The sequence below is a fragment of the Gorilla gorilla genome, chromosome 11, assembly GCF_029281585.2.
Source record: "Gorilla gorilla gorilla isolate KB3781 chromosome 11, NHGRI_mGorGor1-v2.1_pri, whole genome shotgun sequence".
Classification (NCBI taxonomy): Eukaryota; Metazoa; Chordata; class Mammalia; order Primates; family Hominidae; genus Gorilla; species Gorilla gorilla.
This window is the reverse complement of record NC_073235.2, coordinates 134,188,869-134,208,476: the sequence shown is the minus strand read 5'-3', so window position 1 is coordinate 134,208,476 and position 19,608 is coordinate 134,188,869.

Here is a 19,608-nt window from a genome sequence, read left to right as displayed (position 1 = left end):
CCTCTGCCCGGCCGCCCCTACTGGGAAGTGAGGAGCCCCCCCCCGCCCGGCCAGCCGCCCCGTCCGGGAGGGAGGTGGGGGGGTCAGCCCCCCGCCAAGCAAGCCGCCCCGTCCGGGAGGTGAGGGGCGCCTCTGCCCGGCCGCCCCTACTGGGAAGTGAGGAGCCCCTCAGCCCGGCCAGCCGCCCCGTCCGGGAGGGAGGTGGGGGGGTCAGCCCACCGCCCAGCCTGCCACCCTGTCCGGGAGGGAGGTGGGGGGGTCAGCCCCCCGCCCGGCCAGCCAACCCGTCCAGGAGGGAGGTGGGGGGGGGGGTCAGTCCCCCGCCCGGCCAGCCGCCCCGTCCGCGGGGGAGGTGGGGGGGCCAGCCCCCCGCCCGGCGAGCCACCCCGTCCGGAAGGGAGGTGGGGGGGTTAGCCCACCGCCCAGCCTGCCGCCCTGTCCGGGAGGGAGGTGGGGGTTCGGCCCCCCGCCTGGCCGGCCACCCGGTCCGAGAGGTGAGGGGCGCCTCTGCCCGGCCGCCCCTACTGGGAAGTGAGGAGCCCCTCTGCCCGGCCAGCCGCTCTGTCCGGGAGGGAGGTGGGGGGGTCAGCCCCCCGCCTGGCCAGCCACCCCGTCCGGAAGGGAGGTGGGGGTGTCAACCCCCCGCCTGGCCAGCCGCCCCGTCTGGGAGGTGAGGGGCACCTCTGCCCGGCCGCCCCTACTGGGAAGTGAGGAGCCCCTCAGCCCAGCCAGCCGCCCCGTCCGGGAGGGAGGCGGGGGGGTCAGCCCACCGCCCAGCCTGCCACCCTGTCCGGGAGGGAGGTGGGGGGTCAGCCCCCCGCCTGGCCAGCCGCCCCGTCCGGGAGGGAGGTGGGGGGGTCAGCCCACTGCCCAGCCTGCCGCCCTGTCCGGGAGGGAGGTGGGGGTTCGGCCCCCCGCCTGACCAGCCGCCCCATCCGGGAGGTGAGGGGCGCCTCTGCCCGGCCGCCCCTACTGGGAAGTGAGGAGCCCCTCTGCCCGGCCAGCCGCCCCGACCAGGAGGGAGGTTGGGGGTGGTCAGCCCCCTGCCTGGCCAGCCACCCCGTCCGGGAGGTGAGGGGCACCTCTGCCCGGCCGCCCCTACTGGGAAGTGAGGAGCCCCTCTGCCCGGCCACCACCCCGGCTTGGAGGTGTACCCAACAGCTCATTGAGAACGGGTCATGATGACAATGGCGGTTTTGTGGAATGGAAAGGGGGGAAAGGTGGGGAAAAGATTGAGAAATCGGATGGTTGCCGTGTCTGTGTAGAAAGAGGTAGACATGGGAGACTTTTCATTTTGTTCTGTACTAAGAAAAAATTCTTCTGCCTTGGGATCCTGTTGATCTGTGACCCTACCCCCAACCCTGTGCTCTCTGAAACATGTGCTGTATCCACTCAGGGTTGAATGGATTAAGGGCGGTGCAAGATGTGCTTTGTTAAACAGATGCTTGAAGGCAGCATGCTCGTTAAGAGCCATCACCACTCCCTAATCTCAAGTACCCAGGGACACAAACACTGCGGAAGGCCGCAGGGTCCTCTGCCTAGGGAAACCAGAGAACTTTGTTCACTTGCTTATCTGCTGACCTTCCCTCCACTATTGTCCTGTAACCCTACCAAATCCCCCTCTGCGAGAAACACCCAAGAATGATCAATAAAAAAAAAAAAAAAAAAAAAAAACAAAGCACATCTTGCACCGCCCTTAATCCATTTAACCCTGAGTGGACACAGCACATGTTTCAGAGAGCACAGGGTTGGGGGTAAGGTCATAGATCAACAGGATCCCAAGGCAGAAGAATTTTTCTCAGTACAGAACAAAATGAAAAGTCTCCCATGTCTACTTCTTTCTACACAGACACAGCAACCTTCCGATTTCTCAATCTTTTCCCCACCTTGCCCCCTTTTCTATTCCACAAAACCGCCATTGTCATCATGGCCCATTCTCAATGAGCTGTTGGGTACACCTCCTAGACGGGGTGGTGGCCGGGCAGAGGGGCTCCTCACTTCCCAGTGGGGGCGGCCGGGCAGAGGCGCCCCTCACCTCCCGGACTGGGCGGCTGGCCGGGCAGGGGGCTGACCCCCCCACCTCCCTCCCGGACGGGGCGGCTGGCCGGGCAGGGGGCTGACCCCCCCACCTCCCTCCCGGACGGGGCGGCTGGCCGGGTGGGGGGCTGACCCCCCCACCTCCCTCCTGGACGGGGCGGCTGGCCGGGCAGAGGGGCTCCTCACTTCCCAGTAGGGGCAGCCGGGCAGAGGCGCCCCTCACCTCCTGGATGGGGCGGCTGGCCGGGCGGGGGGCTGACCCCCCCACCTCCCTCCCGGACGGGGCAGCTGGCTGGGCGGGGGGCTGACTCCCCCACCTCCCTCCCGGACGGGGCAGCTGGCCGGGCGGGGGGCTGACCCCCCACCTCCCTCCCGGACGGGGCGGCTGGCCTGGTCGGGGCTGACCCCCACCTCCCTCCCAGACGGGGTGGCTGCCGGGCGGAGACGCTCCTCACTTCCCAGACGGGGTGGCAGCCGGGTGGAGGGGCTCCTCACTTCTCAGACGGGGCGGTTGCCAGGTGGAGGGTCTCCTCACTTCTCAGACGGGGCAGCCGGGCAGAGACGCTCCTCACGTCCCAGACGGGGCGGCGGGGCAGAGGCGCTCCCCACATCTCAGACGATGGGCGGCCGGGCAGAGACGCTTCTCACTTCCTAGATGGGATGGTGGCTGGGAAGAGGCGCTCCTCACTTCCCAGGTGGGATGGCGGCCGGGCAGAGACGCTCCTCACTTTCCAGACTGGGCAGCCAGGCAGAGGGGCTCCTCACATCCCAGACGTTGGGCGGCCAGGCAGAGGCGCTCCTCACTTCCCAGACGGGGTGGCAGCCGGGCAGAGGCTGCAATCTCCGCACTTTGGGGGGCCAAGGCAGGCGGCTAGGAGGTGGAGGTTGTAGCGAGCCGAGATCACTCCACTGCACTCCTGCCTGGGCGCCATTGAGCACTGAGTTAACGAGACTCCGTCTGCAATCCCGGCACCTCGGGAGGCCGAAGCTGGCGGATCACTCGCGGTTAGGAGCTGGAGACCAGCCCGGCCAACACAGCGAAACCCCGTCTCCACCAAAAAAATTCGAAAACCAGTCAGGCGTGGCGGTGCGTGCCTGCAATCGCAGGCACTCAGCAGGCTGAGGCAGGAGAATCAGGCAGGGAGGTTGCAGTGAGCCGAGTTGGCAGCAGCACAGTCCAGCTTTGGCTTGGCATGAGAGGGAGACCGTGGAAAGGGGAGAGGGAGAGGGAGACCATGGAAAGGGGAGAGGGAGAGGGAGAGGGAGAGCCACTCGTTTCTGTTCGTATTCCATTTTGGGCCATCTGTACCACCCTTCTCCAATTCCTTGTTGATTTAAATTTTTTTTTCTATGAAACACAGAAATAGTTCTATAAGTCAGAATTATACAAAGATGTACCATTGACTCTTGAACAATGCAGGAGTTAGAGGTGCCAACCCCCTGTGTAGTTGAAAATCCACATATAACTTTTGATTCCTCAAAAACATAAGTACTGATAGGCTACTGTTGACTGGGAACCTTACCAATAACAGGAACGGTTGATTAACACATATTTTGTATGTTATATGTATTACATACTGTATTCTTACAATACAGAAAACATTATTAAGAAAGGCTGGGCACAGTGGCTCATGCCTGTAATCCCAACACTTTGCGAGGCTGAGGCGGGCAGATCACCTGAGGTCAGGAGTTCAAGACCAGCCTGGGCAACATGGCGAAACCCTGTCTCTACTAACAATACAAAGAAAAAAAATTAGCCAGCCATGGTGGTGGGTGCCTGTAGTCCCAGCTGCTCAGGAGTCTGAGGCAGAGAGAATTGCTTGAACCCAGGAGGTGGAGGTTGCAGTGAGCCAAGATCATGCCACTGCACTCCAGCCTGGGCAACAGAGCAGACTCCATCTCAAAAAAAAAAGAAAATCATAAGAAAAAATTTACTATTAAGTGTAAGTGAATTATTATAAAGGTTTTCATCCTCATCTTCACATTGAGTAGGCTGAGGAAGAGGAGGAGGAGGGGTTGATCTTGCTGCCTCAGGGGTGGCCAAGGCACAGACGTGGACCCACAGTTCAAACCTGTGTTGTTCAAGGGTGAGTTGGACTCAGAGAAGTGTTACCTCTCCTGTCCCTTCTCCCCTCTCTCACCTTTCACAAGAGGGAATCCCAAGTAGCTGGGATTACAGGTGCGTGCCACCATGCCCGGATAATTTTTTTTTTTTTTTTTGTATTTTTAGTAGAGATGAGGTTTCGCCATGTTGGCCAGGCTGGTCTGGAACTCCTGACCTCAGGTGATCCACCCGCCTCGGCCTCCCAAAGTGCTGGGATTACAGGCGTAAGCCACCTCGCCCAGCCATGATTCTGTTATTTCTAAGGGCAGGGGAAATCGTAAACATTTTGATAATCAATTTTAATACAAGGATAGAGGCTATAAAATCTAGGCAGAAAAGCATCCCTCTCTTATGGAAGGTCTTTTATATGGTTTGTATATCAAGAATCCCCACAGATACCCTGCAAAGTCGATCCTATTCTTCCATTTTACAGATGAGGGAAGCCTGAGCCTCAAAGAGGTGAGGTAACTTCCCAGGGTCGCACAGCTGGCAAGTCGCAGAGCAGACGCAGACCACCTGATTGCTCTTGCCCCACCCCCCACCCCCACATGCTTTTGAGTCCACACTGCAGCCGCCTCTGCCCCGCCACCTTCTGTCACCCACAGCGCCCCCACGCTGGGTCCGCGGGCCCCCACGTCCAGACCGCAGGAAGGGACACTGGGAGGGCGGGAACCTGCGCACCCGCTGAAAAGACACAGCCTGGGAAACCGCACCCCAGAGGCGGCCTCCGCGGCCAGCCCACGGGCAGAGGGGCTCCGGGTCTCAGCGTCTGCGGGTGGCAGGTGGCGTCAGGTCTGCACGACGGACGCTGGGAGGCCTGCAGACCTCCCGAGGAGCCACGGCCACCGGGCCTCCTTCCTGAGCACACTCGAGAGGCCCGCGCCCCGGGCAAACTGCATGGACTGTGCTCCGCAGGCGCCGCGGCCTTTCCCCGTTCGCTCTCGAGGCCCCTGCGGCCCCCGCCCTACCCTACCCCAGCTCCTCCAGCAAAGGTCCCCGAACCCGAGGCTTCTGTGCCGCCTTGACAATGGCAGCCCCCTCCTCTGCCACCGCGGGGAAGTCCCGGAGCTCCTAGACTTTGTTCTCTTCTGTTCCCGCCAGGGGCTTCTAGGGAAGCACTCTTAGGGCCGGCCTCCAGCCTTGGGTTCCCGCCCGGGCCTCGCCGCGCGCCTTCCGCTCTCCACGGGGCCTGCAGCCCGGGGCCTGCTGCCCGCCACCCGCTACCCAGGGCTTCCTGCCGGCCGCCAGCGCCACCTGACCCTCCGATGAGAGCCCAGCACTGCCCAACCCAGGCCTTCTGTAGGGTCCCCTCCTCTCCACGTATGGCCCCATTATCCCCACGTGGTCCCCCTCCTCCCCATGGCTGCCCCATGCCCATGTAGGGTCCCCGTTTTCCTTGCGTGGGTTCTTCGTCCTCCCCATGTGGGGTCCCGGTCCTCTCCAGGCTTCTGGAAGGCCGGTGAGCTGGAGACAAGCATGGTCAGGGAGCCCCGGGAAGGCTGAGCAACTGCAGGAAAGGGACGGGCTCAGCGCATTTCTGGGAAGTAAAGTGGCGGGATCCCGAGGCAGCAGGAGTCCTGGCACCCAGGACCACAGTTTGAGAGGCCTGGCGCAAAATGAAAATGCAGGGCTCCTGCTCAGCAGTAACTCAGACGTCAAGATGGCGACAGCAGAGCTTCCAGCCAAGCCCGGAGTCCCGCCAGGTGCAGGCCGCACACCTGCGAACCCGCCCTGCTGCATCTGCGAGTGGGGCGCCCGGGGAGGCGAGGGGCTCTGGGGGCTGCCTGGAGAGGCCTGACCCCTTCCTTTCCCGGACGCCGCTCCCGAGCTGTGCCAAACCCGGGCTGCCGCGGCGCTGCCACCTGCTGGCCACCTCGGGCCCCTGCCGCGTCCCTCGGAGAGAAGGACCTTGTGTGGAGTGGGCAAGCGGCTTGGTGGCCCGGACCTCACCTTCGCAGAAGAGAAGCCAGCCGGGGAGGGAGTTCACATCGGCTACAGCACCCCAGTGACGGTGGCAGCACGTTACTGTCGCTCTTGAACTGTCCTGTGCCTTACATCAGCAAGGTAGAGATGATGACCCCCCACTACAGGTAAGGAAATGAATTAAGAATTGGAGTTTTCTGGCCGGGCGCGGTGGCTTACACCAGTAATCCCAGCACTCTGGGAGGCTGAGGAGGGTGGATCACCTGAGGTCAGGAGTTCGAGACCAGCCTGGCTAACATGGTGAAAGCCCGACTCTACTAAAAACAAAACAAAAATTAGCCAGGCGTGATGGCGGGCACCTGTAATCCCAGCTACTCAGGAGGCTGAGGCAGGAGAATTGCTTGAACTCGGGAGGCGGAGGTTGCAGTGAGCCGAGATCTCACTGCACTCCAGCCTGGGTGACAGAGTGAGACTCCGTCTTAAAAAAAAAAAAAAAAAATTGGAGTTTTCTGGCTGCCAGAGGCAACGGAGCGGCCTCCCATGACCCTTCTCTGTTCTCCATTTCTCCCCTGATCATTCTCTGGGTACCCGTCTCCCCCCCACAAACCCCAGTGCTGACTCCCTGGGCTGAGGTGGGGCAGGTGGCCCACGAACACACTGACATTACCATAACTACTACCTTGCCTGGGCACAGGGGTGAGGCTGTAATCCAGGGACAGTCTGGGGTACTCCTTTGTGGGAGATGGCTTCTGGGAAGGATGTTTTCTAGCTCCCTCTGGACTCTAAGATGTGTAGACATGAGGTTCATTGCTTGAACCACAGCAAGAGACATTCTGCCACCATGATGAAAGCTGGCCTGAGATGACGCTGACACAGAAGTGGAAAGAAAGACAGGAAGATGGCTGCAGGGTGACACCTGTGAGCTGCTGGATCCAGCCGGGCCTGCAGGGCTGAACTTTGCAGTGAATCCCCTGGACTGTTTAAGTCATGCTGACCAGCCACTTGTGATGAAAGGTGTCATAACTGACACTCTGCCCAAAGCCTCCCAAGTTAGACCCAGGACCGAAGACTTCAGAGGCCACAGTTTTCTCCCACGGATAACATGCTGCTTGGAAGATTAATTACTGTCTGAGAAGAACAGCAGGGGAACAGGTGGAGAATAGGGCAGGGACTTGCCTTGGGTTCAGATGCAGCTCCGTACAGAACAGTGACACGGGCAGTTTGTCTTCACCCCTCCCCTACACTGGGGTCCTTTGCCCACTTGCACCTACCTCCCCTAGCTCCAACCTTTCCCCTGCCTCTGTGTCATCCTCTCTCCACCTGAGGGAGGGAACAAGCTGTGTGTTCGTGGCAGCTTCTTCGTGAGACCAGCAGCTCTAAGCTGGGTGTTGAAGAGGTTGGTGAGTGAGCAGGGCGCGGTGGCTCACGCCTGTAATCCCAACACTTTGGGAGGCTGAGGTGGACGGATCACTTGAGCTCAGGAGCTCACGAGCAGGCTGGCCAACATGGTGAAACTCTCTACTAAAAATACAAAAATTAGCCTGGTTTGGTGGCAGGCACCTATAACCCCAGCTACTTGGGAGTCTGAGGCAGAATAATCACTTGAGCCCAGGAGGTGGAGGTTGCAGTGAGCTAAGATTCCGCCACTGCACTCCAGCCTCGGTGACAGAGGGAGACTCCGTCCCCTCCCCCCACCCATAAAAAAGGTTGGTGAGTGAAACTTGGGCCCCTGCAGGAAAAGCACTGTGGTCCCAGCTGGCTGATGGGTACAGGGACACAGCCCAACCATCAGATGCTGAGCCCCCTGCCCACTTGGAACCCAGCCCAAGAGCCCTGGACCCCTGGCGCTGGTGAGCTCTGGTTTCTTCCTGACCTCCACTGGCCACTGGGCTGGAGATCCCCTGTGGGAACCCACCTCAGCCCTGGGAAGGGGCTGGAGGGAAGCTGGAGGCAGAGTGGGCAGCTGCTGAACTCTGAGCTGCCAGAGGTAGTGAACAGGGTTGTCAGACTGTTTCAACTCAAATTCTAACACAGACACAAGAAACCAACAACAATTATAATCCCCAATAAATAAATTCAACATTTCGATCTTTCCCTTTTGTTTTAGAGATAGGGTCTTGCCCTGTTGCCCAGGCTGGAGTGCAGTGGCACAATCACAGCTCACTGCAGCTTTGACCTCCTAGGCTCAAGAGATCTTCCCTGCTCAGCTCCTGAGTAGCTGGGTCTATAGGCGTGCACCACCACACCCAGCTAATTTTTTTAAAAAATGTATTTGTAGAGACTGGGTCGTGCTTTGTTGGCCAGGCTGGTCTTGAACTCCTGGGCTCAAGTGATCTGCCCACCTCAGCTCCACAAAGTGATGGTATTACAGGTGTGATCCACTGCACTTGATCCAAAATGTTTAAATTACATAAATCACAAATGCAGGCCTGGCACAATGGCTCACGCCTATAATCCCAAGACTTTGGGAAGCTGAGGCGGGCGGATCACTTGAGGTCAGGAGTTGAAGACCAGCATGATGAAACCACATCTTTACTAAAAACACAAAAGTTAGGCCGGGTGCTATGGCTCATGCCTGTAATCCTAGCACTTTAGGAAGCCGAGGCAGCAGATCACATGAGGTCAGGAGTTCAGGACCAGTCTGGCCAACATAGTGAAACCCCATCTCTACTAAAAATACAAAAATTAGCCAGGTGTGGTGGCACATGCCTGTAGTCCCAGCTACTTGGGAGTCTGAGGTAGGAGAATTGCTTGAACCCAGGAGGCGGAGGTTACAGTGAGACGAGATAGCACTACTGCACTCCAGCCAGAGGGTGACTCTGTCTCCAAATAAAAAAAAAAAAAAAAAAAAAAAACAACAAAGGCAAACCCTAACCCTATTAAGAAGAAAATGAGTCTGTTTCATCTCCCCAGCCTCCTCACTGCCCCATCAATTTCCAGTTACATTTTGTCACACATTATATGGGAAATTTCCCAGTAATCCACATTATAGCCAAGAGTTTCTATTATATTGCATGACCTCTTGATTTTATTATTATTTTGTGATTTTTTTTTTTTTTTGAGATGGACTCTCGCTCTGTCACCCAGGCAGAGTGCAGTGGCGCGATATCTACTCACTGCAGCCTCCCCCTCCCAAAGTGCTGGGATTACAAGCCTGAGCCACCATGCCTGGCCTATTACGTCATCTTTTAAAGCTCACGTCTTACTATCTAACCAAATCTGCTGTTACCATCAGTTTACTTATGCATCTTTTCACGGTGGTGATTGACACAGGAGGTAAAAGGGAATACTGAAGTGGATTTAACAATGTGCAATGGCGGGAGGTGTTTCCTGGAGGGAGCCTGCTGACTCCTGTAACAGGAGGATCTGAAGGGAGCTTTTTCTTTCTAGACTCCCCGTGTCCCCTGGGCAGTGGCCACAGCCACTTCATTGTTCCGAAGCTCACCCTCTAATCCAGCTTCCATGAAGCACCCAGAGGGATCTTCTCAAAATATTATATAAGATCGTGTCACTCTCTGGCCTAAAACTGTTCAGTGGCTTCCACTGGACTTCAGTCCCTCAAACCCCTACCTGCCTCTCCAGCCCCATTTGCCACCTCTTCCTTTCCCGTGGATAAGATTGAGATCCTTAGTCTTCAAGCCCCTCAGTCTCCCTTGAGGCTCCGAAGGTCCCAGTCCTCTCTCTCAGGCTGCCTACAGCGCTTTCCTCTCCCCTACCAGGCTGACAGATCCCATGGCCCTTCCAGGCCCACCTCAAATGGCATTTCCTCTACAAGGCTCTCCCTAATTCTCAAGTTCACTCCAGAAATGCTTGTGGAGCTCCTGCCCTGTGCCAGGCATTGGACTAGGCCCGAACCCTCCGTGGGGAGCATTGTAGATGCTGGTGATGGGGGGTGGAGAGGTGGTGGGAGTCAAATACTCACACTCATGTTCTTAGAGGGAGAATTGAGACTTAGAGGGAGAATTGAGACTTGGTGCTGGCCGTGAGTGTGGCTAGGTGAATCGGAAGATTTAAAAGACAACCAGTGAGGCTGGAGGGCAGAGAGTCAGGGGGCAGTTGGGAGTGGCTCGAATTGCCCTGGTAGCGCAAAGGTGTTGAGACCGGTTAAAATTCTGGAGCTCCTGTGGAGGTAGAATCGACTGGCGTTACATGTTTGCCAAGCTACCTCCTCATTCAGCCTCTGCTGTAGGTCTGCAAATAATCCAGTCCTGGTCCAGTGAGAGCTGTATTTCTCCTTGAAGTTAATACATTTTTAATATGAAAATTTTTATTATCAATATAATTCATAACAGTAATAGCCACCCTCTTAAGGGTACAGTTAAGTGGGGCTTTTTGGTATATTCACAAAGTTGCACAACCATCACAACTACCTAGAACGTTTTCATCGCCTCAAAAAGAGACCCCATACCCATTAGCAGCCACTCCCTATTCCCCTCTGCCCCTGGCAACCACTAATCTGCCCTCTATCTACAGATTTGCTGATTCTGGATATGTCATATAAATGGAATCATAAAATATTTGGTATTTGCATCTGGCTTCTTTCACTTAGCATGTTTTCAAAGTTCATCTATGTTGCAGATCAGTACTTTTTTTTATTGCTAAGTAACATTCCACTGTATGGATATATCACAATTTGTTTATCCATTCATCAGCTGATAGACATTTAGGTTGTTTTGCTTTTTCTTTATTATAAATAATGCTGCAGGGCTGGGTGTGGTGGCTTACGCCTGTAATCCCAACACTTTGGGAGGCAGAGGTGGGAGGATCGCTGGAGCTCAGGAGTTTTGAGACCAGTGTGGGTAGAATAGTGAGACCTCAATTCTACAAAAAATTAGCGCAGTGTGGTGGCAAGTGCCTGTAGTCCTAGCTACTTAGGAGGCTGAGGTGGGAGGATCGCTTGAGCCCAGAAGGCAGAGATTGCAGTGAGCTGAGATCATGCCACTGCACTCTAGCCTGGGGGACAGAGCAAGACTGTCTCATGAAAAAAAAAAAAAAAGTTGCATGAACATTTGTGGACAAGTTTTGTTATAGACATGTGCTTTCATTTCTCTTGGCTATATACCTAGGAGGAGATTTGCTGGATTGTAAGGCTACTCTGTGTTTAACCATTTGAGGAACTGCCACACTGTTTTCCAAAGCAGTTGCACTATTTAACATTGCCATCAGCAGCATACGAAAGTTCCAATTTCGGCCAGGTGCAGTGGCTCACGCCTGTAATCCCAGCACTTTGGGAGGCCAAGGTGGGTGGATCACGAGGTCAGGAGATCAAGACCATTCTGGCTAACACAGTGAAACCCTGTCTCTATTAAAAATACAAAAAATTAGCCGGGCATGGTGGCACGTGCCTGTAGTGCCAGCTACTCGGGAGGCTGAGGCAGGAGAATCGCTTGAACCCAGGAGGCAGAGGTTGCAGTGAGCCGAGATCGTGCCACTGCACTCCAGCCTGGGCGACAGAGCAAGACTCCATCTCAAAAAAAAAAAAAAAAAGAAAAAGTTCCAATTTCACTACATCCTCACCAATACCTGCTTTTCACTGAGTCTTTTCTTTTTGCAGAGATGGGGTCTCATTATGTTGCCCGCACTGGTCTCAAACTCTTCAGTTCAAGCGATCCTCCCATCTCAGCCTCCCGAAGTGCTAGGATTACAGATGTGAGCCACTATGCCCAGCCTTAGCTGACTTTTTAATTATAGCCATTATACTGGGTGTGAAGATGTAGCTTTTTTTTTTTTCTGAGATAGGGGTCTTGCTATGTTGCCCAGGCTAGTCTTGAACTCCTAGCCTCAAGCAATCCTCCTGCCTTAGCCTCCAGAGTAGCTGAGATAGATGTAGTTTATTGTGGTTTTGATTTGTATTTCCCTGATGGCTAATAACGTTGAGCATCTTTTCATGTTCTTATTCACTATTTGTATATATTTGGAAAAATGCTCTTTGCCCATTTTACAATTGGCTTACTTGTTTTTTTGTCATCAGATAGTAGGTCTTTATATTCTGGATATTAACTCTTTATCAGATATATGATTTGAAAGTATTTTCTCCTATTCTGTAGATTATCTTTTCATTTTTTTCTTGGCCATTTATTCTTAAACTTTTATATAAATTTTAGGATCAGCTTGTTGAGTTTTAGGATCAGCTTGTTGATTTCCACAAAAATCAATTCCTGAAATTTTGACAGGAATTGTATAGAATCTGTTTATTAATTTGGGGAATATTGTCATCCTAACAAAATTAAATCTTCTGATCCATGAACATGGGAAGTGTTTCCATTTATTAGGTCTTTATTTCTATGTTGTTTTGCAGTTTTGAATGTTTGTCTTGCACTTCTTTTGTTAACTTTATTTATAAGTATAATGTTTCTTTTTGATGCGGTTGTAAATTGAATTTTTTAAATTCAATTTTTGATTGTTCATTGCTATTGATAGAAACACCCTTGATTTTTACCTATTGATTTTGTATCTTTTGTATCTTGCTGAACTTTTTATTAGCTCTAATAGTTTTTTTTTTGTGTGTGTGTATCCCGTTGGATTTTCTATACACAAGATCATGTTATCTGCAAATAGAGACAGTTTTATTTCTTTTTTTTTCTTGCCTAATTGCCCTGGATGGCACCCCCAGTACAATTTGAATAGAAGTGATGAGAGCAGATACCTTTGCATTGTTCCTGATCTTAAAGCTTTCAGTCTTTCACACTGGGTTAGATGTTTTTGTAGATGCCCTTTATCAGATTGAGGAAGTACCTGTCTACTGTTTTGTTCAGTGTTTTGCTTTTTATTAAACATGAAAGGGTGTCAGTTTTTGTGAGCTCTTCCTGCATCTGTTGAGATAATTATATGCCTTTTGTCCTTTATGGTTAACACATTTTTATTTATTTATTTGTTTTGACACGGAGTCTCATTCTGTCACCCAGGCTGGAGTGCAGTGGCACAATCTCAGCTCACTGCAATCTCCATCTCCCGGGTTCAAGTGAGTCTCCTGCCTTAGCCTGCCATGTAGCTGGGACTACAGTTGCAGGCCACCATGCCCGGCTAATTTTTGTATTTTTGATGGAGATGGGGTTTCACCATGTTGACCAGGCTGGTCTCGAACTCCTGGCCTCAAGTGATCCGCCCACCTCGGCCTCCCAAAGTGCTGAGATTACAGGCATGAGCCACCATGCCCAGCCGGTTAACACATTTTTAAAAGCAGTTACCTAGACAGGGTAGGGAAGTAGGAACCAGGAAAATGGAAGACAAGCGCAAGAGAGACTTTTAACTGTCTTTTATTTATTTTATTTTTTTTTATTTTGAGATGAGGTCTCTCTATATGCAGTGGCTATTCGCAGGCATGATCTGGCTTGGCTGGAAGTGGTAGCTCACACCTGTAATCCCAACACTTTGGGAGGCCAAGGCAGGCAAATCATGTGAGGTCAGGAGTTCGAGACCAGCCTGACCAATATGGTGAAACCTCGTCTCTACTAAAAATACAAAAATTAGCCAGGTGTGGTGGCACATGCCTGTAATCCCAGCTACTTGGGAGGCTGAGGCAGGGAATTGCTTGAACCCAGGAGGTGGAGTTTGCAGTGAGCCGAGGTCACACTAGTACACTCCAGCCTGGGTGACAGAGCGAGACTCTGTCTCAAAAAAAAAAAAAAAAAAAAAAAAAGAATGATCTAGCTCACTATAGCCTTGAACTCCTGGTCTCAAGCTAGTCTCCTGCCTCAGCATCCTGAGTAGCTGGGACTATAGGCACACCACAGCACCTGGCACCTTTTATAATTTTTGGTTTCTTGGATGTATTTATTATGCAAAAAAATAAATAATAATAATTATTATTATTTTGAGATGGAATCTTGCTCTGTCGCCCAGGCTGGAGTGCAGTGGTGCCATCTCAGCTCACTACAACCTCTGCCTCCCAGGTTGAAGCAGCCCTCCTGCCTCAGCCTCCTGAGTAGCTAGGATTACAGCCACCACACACAGCTAATTTTTCTATTCGTAGTAGAGACGGAGTTTCATCATGTTAGTCAGGCTGGTCTTGAACTCCTGACGTCAACTGATCTGCCTGCCTTGGCCTCTCAAAGTCCTGGGATTACAGGAGCGAGCCACCACTAAATTATCTTTAAAAATTTTTATATATGGTACTAGATGTATCCATGAAATAAATATTTTGATAAAATTAAATACAATGTACTATCTTAACCATTTTTAAGTGTATAGTTCAGTAGTGTTAAGTATAGTCACATTGTTGTACAACCTATTTCTAGAACTTTTTCATCTTGCAAAACTGCAACTCTCGGGCTGGACACAGTGGCTTATGCCTGTAATCTCAGCATTTTGGGATGTCAAGGTGAGAGGATTTCTTTTTTTTTTTTTCTCTGTTGCCCAGGCTGGAGTGCAGTGGCCCCATCTCAGCTCACTGCAACCTCCGTCTCCTGGGCTCAAGCTGTCCTCCCACCGCAGCCTCCCAAGTAGCTGGGACTCCAGGAATGCGCCACCACATCTGGCTAATTTTTGCGTTTTGTTTGTTTTTCGAGATGGAGTTTTGCTCTTGTTGCCCAGGCTGGAGTGCAATGGCGCGATCTCAGCTCACTGCAACCTCTGCCTCCCAGGTTCAAATGATTCTCCTGCCTCAGCTTCCCGAGTAGCTGGGATTACAGGTGCCCGCCACCACGCCTGGCTAAGTTTTGTATTTTTAGTAGAGACAGGGTTTCACCATGTTAGGCTGGTCTCGAACTGCTGACCTCAGGTGATCCACCTGCCTCAGCCTCCCAAAGTGCTGGGATTACAGGTGTGAGCAACTGCACCCGGCAAAATTTTTGTATTTTTTTGTAGAGAAGGGGTTTTGCTATGTTGCCTAGGCTGGTCTCAAACTCCTGAGCTCAAATGATCTGTCCGCCTTGGCTTCCCAAAGTGTTGGGATTACAAGCGTGAGTCACTGCGCCCAGCCCAGGAGTATTTCTTGAGTCCCCAGTAGTTCAAGACCAGCCTAGGTAACATACAGAAACCTTGTCTCTACTAAAAAAAAAAAAAAGAAAAATTAGGTGAGCGTAGTGGTGCAGACCTGTAGTCCCAGCTACATGGGAGGCTGTGAGTGGGGAGGATCACTTGAGCCTGGGAGATAAAGGCTGCAGTGAGCCAGGACTGCACCATTGCACTCCAGCTTGGGTGACAGAGTGAGATGCTGTCTCAAAAAAAAAAACAAAAACAGAAAACAAAAAAATACCCCTGAAAGTGTGTACCCATTAAACACCTCCCATCTCCCCAGCCCTTGGCAACCACTATTCTACTTTCTGTTTCTTTGAGTTTGACTACTCTAGATATCTTCTATAAGTGAAATCATACAGGATTTTTGTGTGTGTGACTGTCTTATTTCACTTAGCACAATGTCTTCAGAGTTCATCCATGTTGTAGCATGTGTCGGATTGGATTTCCTTTCTTTCTTTCGGAGTCTCGTTCTGTTGCCCAGGCTGGAGTGCAGTGGCACAATCTCTGTTCACAGCAACCTCCACCTCCTGGGTTCCAGCGATTCTCCTGCCTCAGCCTCCAGAGTAGCTGGGTTTACAGGCGCCCACCACCACCCATGGCTAATTTTTGCATTTTTAGTAGAGATGGGGTTTCACCATGTTGGCCAGGCTGGTCTCAAACTCCTGACCTCAAGTGATCCACCCACATCGGCTTCCCAAAGTGCTGGGATTACAGGAGTGAGCCACTGTGCCTGGCCTTCTATTTTTAATTTTTGAGGAACTGCCTTACTGTTTTCTCTGGCAGCTGCACCATTTTACATTCCCACCAGCAATGCATAAGGATTCCAATTTCTCCACATCCTCACCAACTGTTATTTTCCTCTTCCTCCTCTTCTTCTTCCTCCTCTTCCTCTTCTTCCTCCTCCTCCTCCTTTTCTTACTCCTCTTCTTCCTCTTCTTCTCTTCGACAGAGTTTCAGTCTTCTTGCCCAGGCTGGAGTGCAATGGTGCGATCTTGGCTTACCTCAACCTCTGCCTCCCAGGTTCAAGTGATTCTTCTGCCTCAGCCTCCTGAGTAGCTGGGATTACAGGTGCATGTCACAATGCCCACCTAATTTTTGTATTTTTGGTAGAGACGGGGTTTCACCATGTTGGTCAGGCTGGTCTCGAACTCCTGACCTCAGGTGATCCACCCGCCTCAGCCTCCCAAAGTGCTGCGATTACAGGCATGAGCCACTGAGCCTGGCCCCATCTCTTTTGACAAAAAAAAAAAAAAAAAAAAAAAGCAGCAGCTCACAGTGGAGTGGGGAGACACGCATGAGCATGCTCACCCATGAGTGTTGTGCAGCTGGTGCAGTAGCACAAGGAGGAGGACCTGACCCAGCCTGGGGATTACAGGGAGGACCCCAGGAAGGTGGTTTAGTCCTGAAGGACGATCAGGAGGCCAGAGATGGAGGGGGCCATCTCAGGCAGGGGAAGGAGCACAAGAAGTGGTGGAGGTGGGACAGAGGCCAGCGGGCCCCCTGGAAGAAGATGGATAGTCCAGTTGGCTTGGAGTCTGAGCACAGGACCAGGACTAGGGTGAGATAAGTGAGGCAGTTGTCTTGCACACAGAATTTAAGGTCCCAAAGTCAGTGATCAATATAATATTTTAGTGCAATATTTAAAAATAAAAATGCAAGAAAATCCATGATGAACAAAATATCAAATTTTAAATGACACAATCAGTGACAGTGCTGTGCAAGCCACAGTGCATCCTGAGGCAAAAGAAATGTCAGTGATAGTGATCTGTGTTCATTTAAAAATCTGATTTTAAGCAGGACATGGTGGTTCATGCCTGTAATCCCAGCACTTTGGGAGGCTGAGGTGGGTGGATCATCTGAGGTCAGGAGTTCGAGACCAGCCTGGACAACATGGTGAAACCCCGTCTCTATTAAAAATACAAAAATTAGCCAAGCGTGGTGGCGGGCGCAGTGGCAGGCGCCTGTAATACCAGCTACTCAGGAAGCTCCCGCTTCAACCTGGGAAGCGGAGGTTGCAGTGAGCTATGATTGTGCCACTGCACTCCAGCCTGGGTGACAAAGCGAGACTCCGTCTCAAAAAAAAAAAAAAAAAAAATTAGCTGGGCATGGTGGTGGGCGCCTGTAGTCCCAGCTACTTGGGAAGCTGAGGCAGGATAATTGCTTGAGCCGGGGAGGCGGAGGTTGCAGTGAGCTGAGATCGTGCCACTGCACTCCAGCCTGGGCGACAGAGTGAGACTCCGTCTCAGGGAAAAACAAAAACAAAATTTAAAAAACACATAAAATAAAATTCTGATTTTGACTGGGCGCGGTGGCTCATGCCTGTAATCCCAGCACTTTGGGAGGCTGAGGAGGGAGGATGACTTGAGCCCAGGAGTTTGAAACCAGCCTGGGCAACATGGCAAGACCCCATCTCTACAAAAAATTAAAAGATTAGCCTGGCATAGTGGAACATGCCTGTAGTCCCAGCTACTTGGGGGGCTGAGGTTGGAGGATCCCTTGAGTTTGGGAGGCAGAGATTGCAGTGAGCCAAAGTGACAACACTGCACTCCAGCGTGGGTAACAGAGTGAGACTCTGCCTCAAAAATAATAAAATAAATAAAATTCTGACTTTTTTGTTCATCATGGATTTTCCCCAGTAATTAAAAAATATTGCATTGAAATATTATTTATCTTGATGATTGAGTTTTTTGGCATCCCTTAAGTGTTGTGCCTGAGGCAAGTGCCTTACCTCACCCTAGACCCCCTCTCTGCAGCAGGAAGGGGTTTTCTTTGAGACAGAGTCTTGCTCTGTCACCCAGGCTGGTGTGCAGTGGTCTCGGCTCACTGCAACCTCCACCTCCCAGGTTCAAGCAATTCTCCTGCCTTGGCCTCCCGAGTAGCTGGGACTACAGGCACACACCACCAGCCCTGGCTAATTTTTGTATTTTTAGTAGAGATGAGGTTTCACTATATGTTGACCAGGCCGGCCTCGAACTCCTGACCTCGTGATCCACCTGCCTTGGCCTTCCAAAATGCTGGGATTACAGGAGTGAGTCACTGGCCTCAGGAAGGGGTTTTCAATGTGGGTTGAGGCACTTGGATTTTCTCCTGCTGGCTGTCAGAAGTCACTGAAATCCCTTAATTAGAAGAATGTGTTTTTATCTGCTGCTGAGGAAAACTGATGTGGCTGCCACACGGTAGGTTAAGATACAGGGCAAGACAGGTCAGGGTGGCTGACTCGGAATGGCTGGGTTAATCCAGGCGGGAACTTGAGCAGGGGCAGTAACAGAAGGGCGGTGGAAAGCAGAGTGGACCCACTCCAGAGACACTCGAAGCCCAGGCTGGGGTGACTGGGAGCTGAGGTAGAGGTCAGGGTCTAGACCATGCTATGATCTGAATGCTGGTGTCCCTCCAAATTCATATGTTGAAAGGCATAATCCCCAAGGCAAGAGTATGAAGAGGTGGTGCCTGTAGGAGGTGATTAGCTCCGGAGGGCTCCACCCTTGAGAATGGGATTAATGTCCTTTTAAAAGGGGCTCACAGGAGCCTGTGGGCTCCTTCTGCCTCTGAAGAAGCAGCAAAAAGGGCACCGTCTAGGAGAGAGGTCTTCACAGACACCAAATCTGCCAGTGCTTTGATCTTGGATATCCAGCCTCCAGAACTGTAACACATTTCTTTTTTTTTTTTTAATTTTTTTTCTTTTTTAAAAATGTATTATGATTATACTTTCAGTTTTAGGGTACATGTGCACAATGTGCAGGTAACACATTTCTGTTGTTTATAAAGGACCCCGTCTAAAGTTATAGCAGCTCCAGCAGACTAAGATAACGTACTGGCTCTTGGCTAGGTAAGCTGGGAGCTGTCTCTCCTTTATTGAGGTAGGAAAGACAGCAGTTCAGGGGTGGAGGAAGAGGCTGAATTCACAGTGGGACACTCTACTTGGAGTCTGAAGTTTTATAGGGCACCAAAGGGAGATGTCTGCTAAGCCACTGGGTTAATGAGGAAGAAAGTTGCTCCTGAAGAAACCCTGATTTGGGAACCTTCAGATGGCACTGCCCATGGGAAGGTGGAGCCGCTGTGGAGGAGTGGCCCCAAGTAGGTGGGGTACACACAGATGGTAGCTGAGGCCACCGGATAAGGGTGTTACCAGTGAGAGAAAGTCGAGGGGAGAGAAAGGTGCAAACACTCTTCTTTGAGAAAGGAAGAAGGTAGGCAAAGAGGAAAGAGGCCAGGAGAGAGAAGTGTCAGGGAGGCAGAGGGGAAGCTCCAAGGAGGATGTGGTCAAAAGACAGAAGCTGCAGAAGGGTCAAGAGAGATGAGAGATAAGGTCTGCAAGGGGTCCTTCTGGCTAGCAACAAAGAGCGTGTTGTAGGGCACCTACAGGGGCAGGGTTGTAGGGCACCTGCAGGGGCTGGGAGCCTGGGGGACCTGGTGGAGCTGGGAGCAACTGTTGTCAACTCTTCCCAAGAGCTTGTTCCTGAAAAAGGCAATGGAAGGGAAGGAGGTATTGAAATGGCAGGTGGCAGGCCAGGCGTGGTGGCTCACGCCTGTAATCCCAGCACTTTGGGAGGCTGAGGCAGGCGAATCAGGAGATCAGGAGATGGAGA